Source organism: Mastomys coucha, unplaced genomic scaffold, assembly GCF_008632895.1.
Source record: "Mastomys coucha isolate ucsf_1 unplaced genomic scaffold, UCSF_Mcou_1 pScaffold4, whole genome shotgun sequence".
In the NCBI taxonomy this organism is placed as follows: domain Eukaryota; kingdom Metazoa; phylum Chordata; class Mammalia; order Rodentia; family Muridae; genus Mastomys; species Mastomys coucha.
Genome location: NW_022196910.1, coordinates 13,507,471 through 13,517,470, shown reverse-complemented (window position 1 = coordinate 13,517,470; position 10,000 = coordinate 13,507,471). Strand labels below are relative to the sequence as shown.

The window sequence follows — 10,000 nt, the reverse complement described above, 5'->3', positions numbered from 1 at the left end:
TGTGGAGAGAGAAGGGACAAGAGACAGGGTTGGGGGCGGGGCAATACAATGAAGTAAAAGACAGCCAGATGAAAACAAACCACACAGAGAATGGAGAGGTCTAAGTCCTAGTTCACATGGCCAAACATCAAGTGGCCATCAAGAGAAGTCTCGGAATTCCTAGCCAGGAGGAAAGCACAGAGGCGGCCCCTAAGTGCTTAAAAGCATTTACCCATGGGGGAAAAAGTAAGGCAGCAGGTTAGATTTCTTCAAAGGGCTGACGCATCTTAATGAATCATTTCCCTAGAGCTGACTCTCTTGACTAAATTACACTGCAATGAAAATGAGCAAGTTTGTGCATAATACTTTCCAACGCCTGCAGTTACTTTAGGATAATTACAGAGGGCCAGTGAGATGGCTCAGTTGGTAAAGACGCTTGCCACAAGGCCTAAAGAACTGAGTTTGATTGCCAGGACCCATATGGTATTAAGGTGAAAACTGATTCCTGCAAGTTGTCCTTGTGCCTATGGCACAAGTGTGTAAGCCTGTGCACACACAACATATACACACAGACAGACACACACACACACACACACACATGCATGCACATGGAAGTACATTTTAAAGATCCATACATGTTAACAGTTTCAATTTAGTTTTAAAGCCATTTCTTATATTAACAAAGTTTGATTCTGACAATCTAGTCTAAAATATATCTCTATAAGCTTACTTACAAAACTAGCCAAGTATCAACACCTCAAAAATCTACAGATAGGCAAGTTTGATCTGAAATCTCTCTACTTCTCCCGAAATTTTCAAAGCTGCTTTCCAGTTATCAGAACCATACGCCAACAGAATTCTTCCTTTGTTTCTCGATTTAGTTTTGTGACATCACAGTACTGTGACAGCAGAGACACTCTCTGGAAACAAACTGACATCATTAAATTCATCTCCACGGGGTTCTCTGGGGCATATGGATGAAATGCTCTAATTTTATCGCTTCAAGGAGCAAAACCTCACTCTCCTGTTGGCTCTGGGGACTTTAATCTTCCTACTTGCTTTGTCCCCAGCATCTGTAAAAAGCTGCCTTTGTCTAAAACTCAGAATGCCTTCATGCTCAAATACACGTGAGTGCTAGATTTCTGTTCCCGTGGCCACCTGTCCCATTCTTCTATACTTCTAAGTAAAAATCAAGATGTATTACTCTTATTACTGTTTGTTGTTGTTGCTGCTATTGTTTTGAGACAGGCTTTTAGGTAGACCAGACTGGCCTGGAACTCGCTACGGAGCAAACATGATCTAGAACTCCTGATCTTCCAGAAGCTGGGACTACAAGAGAGCTCATCACACCCAGCATCTTCTTCCAACATCTCTACCACTGTGTGACTGTAAGAGAGCACTTTGGGTTGCATATCTTTTAAATAGGCAAATGTAGTTCTAACCCTAGCATTTCAAGTGAAAAAAAAATTCCAATAAAACCTTTTTGCCCAAGAAAGTCTAACTAAAACCAAAACAGTCCTGTAATCAGGAGATATTCCCTGTTTTGTCTTTTGTTGTTGCTGTTTTACGTTTGTTTGTTTGTTTGTTTGAGACAGGGTTTCAGTCTGTAGTCCTGACTGTCCTGGCACTTCCTGTGAAGACAAGGCTAACCTCAAGCTTGAGGCAATTCTCCTTCTCTGCATGCTACGCCACAATTACAGCTGTGGGGCACCACTTTCAGTCACACTGTTTTTCATTCCTCATTTACTTGTGGGTGTGTTCTTGAGAGCATGCCTGCATGTGCGTGTGCATGTGTGTGTGTGTGAAAGTATGTGTATCACATCATGAACATGGAGGCTGGATGTGTGTGGAGGTCAGAGAACTACATTCAATATCCACTACAGATGGCCTGGGGATCAAACTCAGGTTGTCAGGTTTGGTGGCCAGAGCCTTCACCTGCTGAGCTACCTCCCGCCCTGTTTTGCTTTTGTTTTATTCTTTTGAGACAGGGTCTCTCTCCTTAACCCAGGCTGCCCTCAAACTTACGACAGTCTTCCTAACTCAATCTCTCCAACGGCTGGAAATACAGAAATAAGCCACCACACACAGCTCACTGTGTCATATGTCATGAGACTCAACAAACATATGCTGAGTCCCTGCTCCGTGCCAGGCACTAACTGGTTACAAATGTGTTTAGTTCCTACTATGCACCAGGTTTTATACCAGGTACAACGTGAAAAGGCAGAAGCAAACTCTTAGACCTTTCTATCTTGGAGCAAAAGGGGAAGACAAATGGGGAACCTTTATGAAATGGTACAAAAACAAAGGGAAGATTTGTCAGATCAGATTAGAAGCAGATGTTGAAATGCCTGTATCACTAGGCCAAGAAATCTGAAGTTTCTGACTGAGTTGAGAAAGACAAAGGAACTAAAGAGATCTTAAGAGAGAGAGGGCTATCTCACCAGCCAGGTCTTGATTAGATCCAACTTAGATCCAACAGCATCTTACTTCCTCTACGATAAACCCAGGTTCCTTAAGAAGGCTAACTAAATCTCAACAAGCCCTTAACCCTATGGTCCAGCAATATCTATGTTCAGCATATTCTTGTTTTCTACTTTATTTACCTATTGAGACAGTCTCGATGTAGCTCTGGTTGGCCTGTAACTTGCTATAGAGATCTGGCCTCAAGCTCACAGAGATCTGCCTGCCTCTACCTACCAAGGTCTACCATGTCACCAGGCTTGGCCTACTTTAATTTTTCGAGACATCTTAGTCACACAACTCTCTACATTGTTTGATAACCTATTAGGTGCTCAGAGTTGGAAAGATGACCTAGTGTACTTCGTTCTTCTTAGCTTGGGGGTTGTTTCTGTTGTTTTGGTTGTGGTTCATTAAGAACGTGTCTCATGTAGCCCAGGCTTTCCCACTCTATAGCCAAGGAATCAGCTCAGTGAGTAAGAGGACTCACTTCTTCAAGCATGAGGACCTGAGTTTAAATTCCGGGGACCCGTGTCAAAAAACCAGAGGGAGCTACACCTGTAAGTATAACCCCAACACCATGGAGGACGGAGACAGAAGCTAGGGCTTGCTACCTGTCGGCAGATACCCAGGTTCAATGAGACACTCTCTCTCAAGGGAATATATGGTCAAGGGTAACAGAGTGAGACACCTGTGTCTAACCACCCAGGCATCTGCTCACACCACATGCACATAGACACCAAAAATAAAACGAAAAAGGGAAGAAGAAATCAAGTGTGCATTTAATCTTAGTCCTCCAGCTAGCTTCTACCAGAAATGAATTCTAGAGTATTTTATTGGTATTAAGTCTCATCTGGAACCGGGCCGTGGTGGCATACGCCTTTAATCCCAGCACTTGGAAGGCAGAGGCAGACAGATTTCTGAGTTCAAGGCCAGCCTGGTCTACAGAGTTAGTTCCAGGACAGCCAGGGCTACACAGAGAAACTCTGTCTTGAAAGAAACAAAACAAAACAAAAAGTCTCATCTGACTTTTTGAGTCCAATCTCTTTTTTTTTCTCTTGATATGATGTTGAATTCGGGACCCTTATGCCTCAGCCTCCATCTAGAGCAACTGGAGCTACAGGCATCCCACCACGCTCATCACAACTGTTGCTGCTGCCGAAGACCTGGTGTCAAACTCAGGGCCTGGCACACACTCCTCCAAGCTGGGACCAAGCTATACCCTCAAGCCTGATCTCAATTTTACTAGGCTCTGGAGCGAGAAAGGAGAGAATTAGCATATTGAAAAAAGTCAACAGGATCAACTAGACTTACTTCTGGGTCTTAAGAGAGGTAGGTCATCATGGAGAAGCAAGGTGAGAGAAAAGAACGATGGAATAGGCCAGGCACAGCAGCAGCCACCTTCAATCCTGGCTCTAGAAAGGTAGAGGCAAGTGGATTCCTAGGAGTATGAGGTCAGTAGAGTCCCAGGCCAGCCAGGGTTACAATGAGAGCCTGTCTCACAACGATGTCTCTGTCTCTGTCCCCCTCTTACCTCTCTGTCTCTCCCCCCACAATCCCCTCTCTCTTGTGTGGTACCTCCTAGGCAGTCAGCCATCTATAGAAGGAGCTGAATGTCTCCTTCCCAGGCACAGGTTGTTGGTAACTTATTGAAGTGGACCATGAAATGCAAACGTTGTACCCTTTGTGAGAGCAGTGCATGGCCACTGAAGCAGCTGCTGCGCTCTGGATGAGGAACAGAAGGGTTTGCATGGTCCAAATCAGTGGTGGGAATGACAGATGAGGTTAGAACCTCTTCCGGGTATGTGATGAAGTGGGTCCGTATCCCACCGCCAGGCCTGTTTTCAGCAGGAATCATTTTAAGATGATTTTCCCAGAATCCCCCTCTCTAGGGATACCTCCTTTTAGCACTTTTCTATCCACTGCCCAACCCCTGCTCTTCATGCATGCATTCCTGCTCCTCTACACCATAGTCAGGGTTAAGTCCCATCTTCTTCCCCCAGTGCCAAACCCATTGTCATGGCCCATATACTACTACAGTGGCCTTACATCAAGTTCCTCACCATACAAGTTTCATTAGACACTTTTTTCTTTAGTAGCAATTAGATCCATGGAAAAAAGAACTTGAGTTCAGAGAAATCTTTTATAGTAACTTTGGAAAGAAAGACCTTAGGCTGGATTTGTACACACAGAGAAAGCACGATGACATTCATTCAGTTCCAGGTGACTCGTAATGTCAGCTCCAGCAAAATATTTTTCACTCAGGGGGGTGTCAGTGCATGCCTGCAATCCCAGTACTTGGGAATCAGTGACAGGAAGATTGCTGCAAGCTCAAGGCCAGCCTGATCTACACACTGAATTCCTGGCCAGCCAGGGCTACACACACACACACACACACACACACACACACACACACACACACAAATACACACACACACAGAGGGGTGGCGGAGAGAATTCTTAAAAAGCAAACATATATCATAACTGCAATAGAAACTACACAGGCTGAAAGGGAAAAAAAGACCTTTTTACTTTATTGGGAAGCACATGAGATTTTGAGTGATTTGTTTAACATCTGACATAAATTACTTGTAGCTAATAAATGAAACTTTTCAAACATAAAATATACAAAAACAGCAACTAAAGTCCCAGCAGGACCCCCAGGACCATAGCTCCTGTGGCTTTTCTTGTGAAAGCCAAATAAATAAAATCACAAAAAAATGCCCCAGAATGACCAGGTAAAAAATGAAGAATTGGGGGTGCTGAAGAGATGGCTCAGCCGGTAAGAGCACTGAATGCTCTTCTGGAGGTCCTGAGTTCAAATCCCAGCAACCACATGTTGCCTCACAACCACCCTTAATGAGGTCTGATGCCCTCCTCTGGTGTGTCTGAGGACAGCTACTGTGTACTTACATATAATAAATAAATAAGGCTTTAAAAAAAGCATTGGGCTGGAGAGATGGCTCAGAGGTTAAGAGAACTGACTGCTCTTCCAGAGGTTCTGAGTTCAAATCCCAGCAACCATGTGGTGGCTCACAACCATCTGTAATGAGATCTGACTCCCTCTTCTGGAGTGTCTAAAGATAGCTACTGTGTACTTACACATAATAAGTAAATAAATCTTTTTTTAAAAAAAAAAAGATGAAGCATTCTGAAAGATTCAAATGCCACTTAATCATATTTTTATGCAACTTTGCCGGCACCAGTCAAGAATCTAGAATTTTTCCTATAATGAATAAGACAACTCACCACCAACAACAAAAAAATCAAATAAAATAGCAAAAATAGGGCAGAGGGTCTAAACTGATATTTCTCCAAAACAGATACACACATGGTCAATAAGCATACGAAAGGCTTTGGGGGTTTGTTTTGTTTTGTTTTAGTTTTTCGAGACAGGGTTTCTCTGTGTAGCCCTGGCTGTCCTGGAACTCACTCTGTAGACCAGGCTGGCCTCAAACTCAGAAATCTGCCTGCCTCTGCCTCCCAAGTGCTAAGACTAACGGCATGCGCCACCATCACCCAGCACAAGACTTTTTAATTTCTGGTCTGAGATGCAAATTAAAATCAGGAAAAGATATCAAGTCACACCCACTAGAATAGCAAAAAAATAAAAAATAAAATAAAATAAAAAATGACAAGTGTTGGCCATTTAAGGAAAATGGAGCCCACATAAACTGTTTGGTGGAGTATGAAATGTAGCAACAACTTTGATTAAAGTCTGAAAGTTTCTCAAAAATGTTAAGTACCAAGCAATTCCACACCTTAGGTTCGGAGCATTTAAAACACACATCCACAGATGTTCTAGCGGCATCAAATTCGATGGCTAAAAAGTGAAAAGCAATGAATGCAATTTCATTAACTGGTGAATGGGCGTGGTAGTGACAAACCACATTATCAGTCATTCAGCTCTAAGAAAGTACAGAACCGACCCACACTAATTGCAACGTGAATGAGCTTTGAAAACGTTAGGCTACGTGAAGGAAGCCAGACAAAAAGCCACAGACACATTGGTTGGGTGTGGCACAAGCCTGTGTGATATCACCTCTTGGGAAGTTGAGGCAGGAGGACCACAAATTCAGATTAGCCAGAAATATAAGGGAAGAGCCAAAATCTTGTCTTTAAACGGAGGAGGTGGGGAACCACAAATACTATATAATTTCCTCAGTGTCTCCAAAGAACAAATGCATAGGAACTGAAATATTAGTGGTTTCCAGTGGGTTGGGGCAGTGGGGGAATGGGTAGGAAGGAACTAAAAGGTATAGTGTTTCGTTTGGAGATTACAAACAAACAACAACAAAAAAATCTGGATAGTAGTGACAGTTACAAAACTAGATGAATATACGCAAAGCCGCCTTTGGAGAGATAAGTAGCACGTATGCTACATGACTCATCGGTCAATCAAGCGTCCATTTACAAAAAGATGACAGCGGGACACTATACCTAAGAACGTAATATATAAGTAACACACAAACATGTCAGTTCTCGCCATAAATGGACGCCGAGGCTTCTTAAAATTGAGGCATACTGTGCATCCATAAAGCCAAGAACTGAGTAGCGACGCTGCTGAGCCCTGAAGCAGGTTCCAGGGGTGAGTGCTACCCGCCTCGCAGCATCTGCATCCGAGCTCACCTTCCTCCATCCCTCGGCTCGCGCCCTCGGTCACCGCCACCGGAGCGGGACGCGGAGCCGGAGGCCAGCGGCGGGCAAGACTGGGCAGAGTCGGGCGGCCTCGGGTCCCGCCGGCCGAGGCTCCAGCATCCGGCCGCACCGCCGCCCTCCCACACCCAGCCGCACCGCAGCCTCCGCTCCCGCCGCGGCCGCCTGAGCCGAGCTGGAGCGCGGCGACGCCCGGGGAGTCGGTGAGCTCGGCCCAGCCCCGCGGGCCCGCCGTGCCTCCTCGCTGCCGCTGACAGTCGCCCGACGCCCGCGGCCACTCGCGCGCACCCCGCCCCGCCCCGCGCACGCGCGCAGCCGGCCCGGCCCCGCGGAGCACCGCTGATGTGGCCGCCCGGAGGCTACCCGGATCCCGGGCCGCGCCCCGGCAGCCCGCAGCCGCCCGCCCGCCCGCCCGCCCGCCCGCCCGCCCGCTCGCCTCCCGGCTCGCCCGCTCGCACTCCTGCCAGCTCCGACTCCGGCTGGCTGGTTAGCTCGGGCTGCCCCGCGCATCCTCCCAGCCGCATCCGGCCCGCGCATCCTCCGCTCACCGGTCCGTCAGTCCCGAGCCTCAGCGGGGGTCCAGCTCGCATTCCTTGCGGACCGGAGTGAAACCGAGGACGTGGGAGCCGTTCGTTGCTCGCTTCTGGGAGGCCAAAGGACGGGGAGGAGACGTGCGGGCAGCGCGTCACGCCCTCTGAGCGCCTGGCAGGGTCAGAGCCAAGTACACGGCGCTGCCCAGCCGATCTTTGCAGTTTGCCCACGCTCGAGTTTGGGAGCCAAGGTAGATTTGAGCCAGAATTCGCCTAGGAAAACCGGGGGCTGCTTCAATGACTGTCTGTTAAGCACCTATTACGTGCGGTTCAGCAAGTGCGACTTCACCATCCCACCTCGCAAAGGTGTGAGCCCCAGGGCACTGACTCCTTGGGAAAGCTGCTCATTTTGATCCTGATTCTATTGCCTCAGATCAAAGTTTTCACCGTATTCAGACAGCGGTGATTTAGCACCTTTTCAGGTAGGGACACACACACTTCCATCTCTCTGGGCATGGTGCCACCTGTCTTTAATCTCAGAGCCAGGTGGTTCTCAGTAAGTTCAAGACCAGCCTCTTCTACTTAGCAAGTTCCAGGAAAGCCAAGGTTACATAGTGAGACCTTGTCTCAAAACAAAGCAAAACAAAACAACAACAACAAACCCTCATTCTCTTGTGGGATTTTCTTAAACCTTAAAAGACAAAAGTCTCTCTGTACAGGCCAGACTGGCCTTAAATTGTTTTGTTTTTTGAAACTGCCTCACTGTGCAGCTCTGGCTGGTCTGGAACTTGATATGTAAACCAAGCTGCCCTTCAACTCACCGAGATCTCCCCGCCTCAGCTTCTCAGTGCTGGGATTAAAGGTGTGCACTACACTATCATTTTCCAATCTGCCCTCAAATTCTTACCCCTCCTGTTCTGGAATTGCAGGTATGTACTGTTGTGCCCAGCCCTAGAACACACTGGGGGGAGGTGACAATTTTAAATACTGGGGAGATGCTTAGCAGTTAAAAACAGGTAATGCTCTTGTACAGGACACAAATTTAGTTTCCAGCACCCACCCACCTACACACACACACACACACACACACACACACACACACACACACGGAAACACCAGCTCAGCTGGACCCAGTGCCCTCTTCTGGCTTCCACGAGCATTAATTAGCATTCATGAGCACCGTATTCCACCAATTCCAACACACAAGTATACAGTAATTTAAAATCTTTAAAGGATTTTAAAAATACCTTTAGGAATGAAAGCATTGCTATGGAGAACATGGGTGCTGAATGAAAATCACAGGGAGTCGTTATTTTGGTTTAGGGTTCTGTGCTGAGCCCCCCAGATGGAGTCACTTACTGCTAGCCAACTCTTCCACCTTCCCAGAAACCTGACTGAAGTGCTGGTGTTGAAGCAGCCTCTGCCTTAGTCTTTACACAGGCAACCTGATGCTGAGTCTTTTGTTGTGCCCTTGTGTCTCTTACAGGGGAAGGAGCTTTCAAATGCCCAGTCCGCTCCTGGGTTTCTTGTTACCACTTTCTTCGGGGCCTCTTTGTGTCTGGGAAAGAAACCTCTACCTACCTCATTGGAATGCTCACTCTATTTTGTGAAATGAACTATGGCCCAATTTTATAATCAGAAGATAAAGCCAATTAAAACTCTCACACTAAATGGTTGTAATTTTGTCCTTTGACTTGGGAGAGCTGAGATTACATTCATTTACAGATGTCTTCCTTTTGACTTAACTGCTGTCTCAGTTAGGGTTCTATTGCTGTGAAGAGACACCACGACCACAGCAATTCTTATAAAGGAAGATTTTTAACTGGGGTTGGCTTACAGTTTCAGAAGTTCAGTCCATTATCACCATGGTGGAAAGCATGGTGGCATATAGGTAGACTCAGTGCTGGACAAGGACCTGAGAGTTCTACATCCAGATGGCACGGGTGTGCCTTGAACATCTGAGACCTCAAAGCCTGCCCACAGTAACACACCTGCTCCAGTGAGGCCACACCTCCGAATAGTGCCACTCCCTATGGACCTATGGGGCCATTTTATTCAAACCACAACTACATCTTAATAGAAGGCAGTTAGCTGCTCCAAAAAGTGTCAGAAAGTTTAACAGGTAAGTATGTCTCTCTGGTTCCCTGGCTCAGGGAGTCTTTTAAAATTCCTACTCAAGGTGCTGGAGCCACTGTCGCCGAGCCCAGGCCACCGCTGCTGCTGCTGCTGCTGCTCGCCCGTCGCACTAGCGGTCTCAAAAGATTCAAAGTCCAAGATGGCAACCCACAAGGACCAGCTGATTGTGAATCCTCTTAAGGAAGAACAGGTCCCCCAGAACAAGATTACAGTTGTTGGGGTTGGTGCTGTTGGCATGGCCT

General features: G+C 46.7%; 1 protein-coding gene and 1 long non-coding RNA gene across 4 annotated transcripts in view; one reads left to right on the top strand and one right to left on the bottom strand.

Annotated features, from left to right (window-relative positions):
- The window catches only part of Slc41a2 (solute carrier family 41 member 2), a 110,355-nt gene extending 102,594 nt beyond the window's left edge, over positions 1–7,761 (bottom strand). The window contains exon 1 of one of the 3 annotated variants that reach the window (XM_031349260.1): positions 7,641–7,761. The gene's annotated coding sequence lies outside the window, so the exon portion shown is untranslated. Of the gene's footprint in view, positions 1–713; positions 2,277–7,065; positions 7,360–7,640 lie in introns of those variants that run through there. The other 2 variants (XM_031349261.1, XM_031349262.1) reach the window with 2 other exon arrangements.
- Positions 7,589–9,286, top strand: LOC116075845. Its single transcript, XR_004112725.1, has 2 exons — positions 7,589–8,104; positions 9,109–9,286. It is a non-coding gene; the product is annotated as an uncharacterized LOC116075845 (long non-coding RNA).
- The last annotated feature ends 714 nt before the right edge of the window (positions 9,287–10,000 follow it).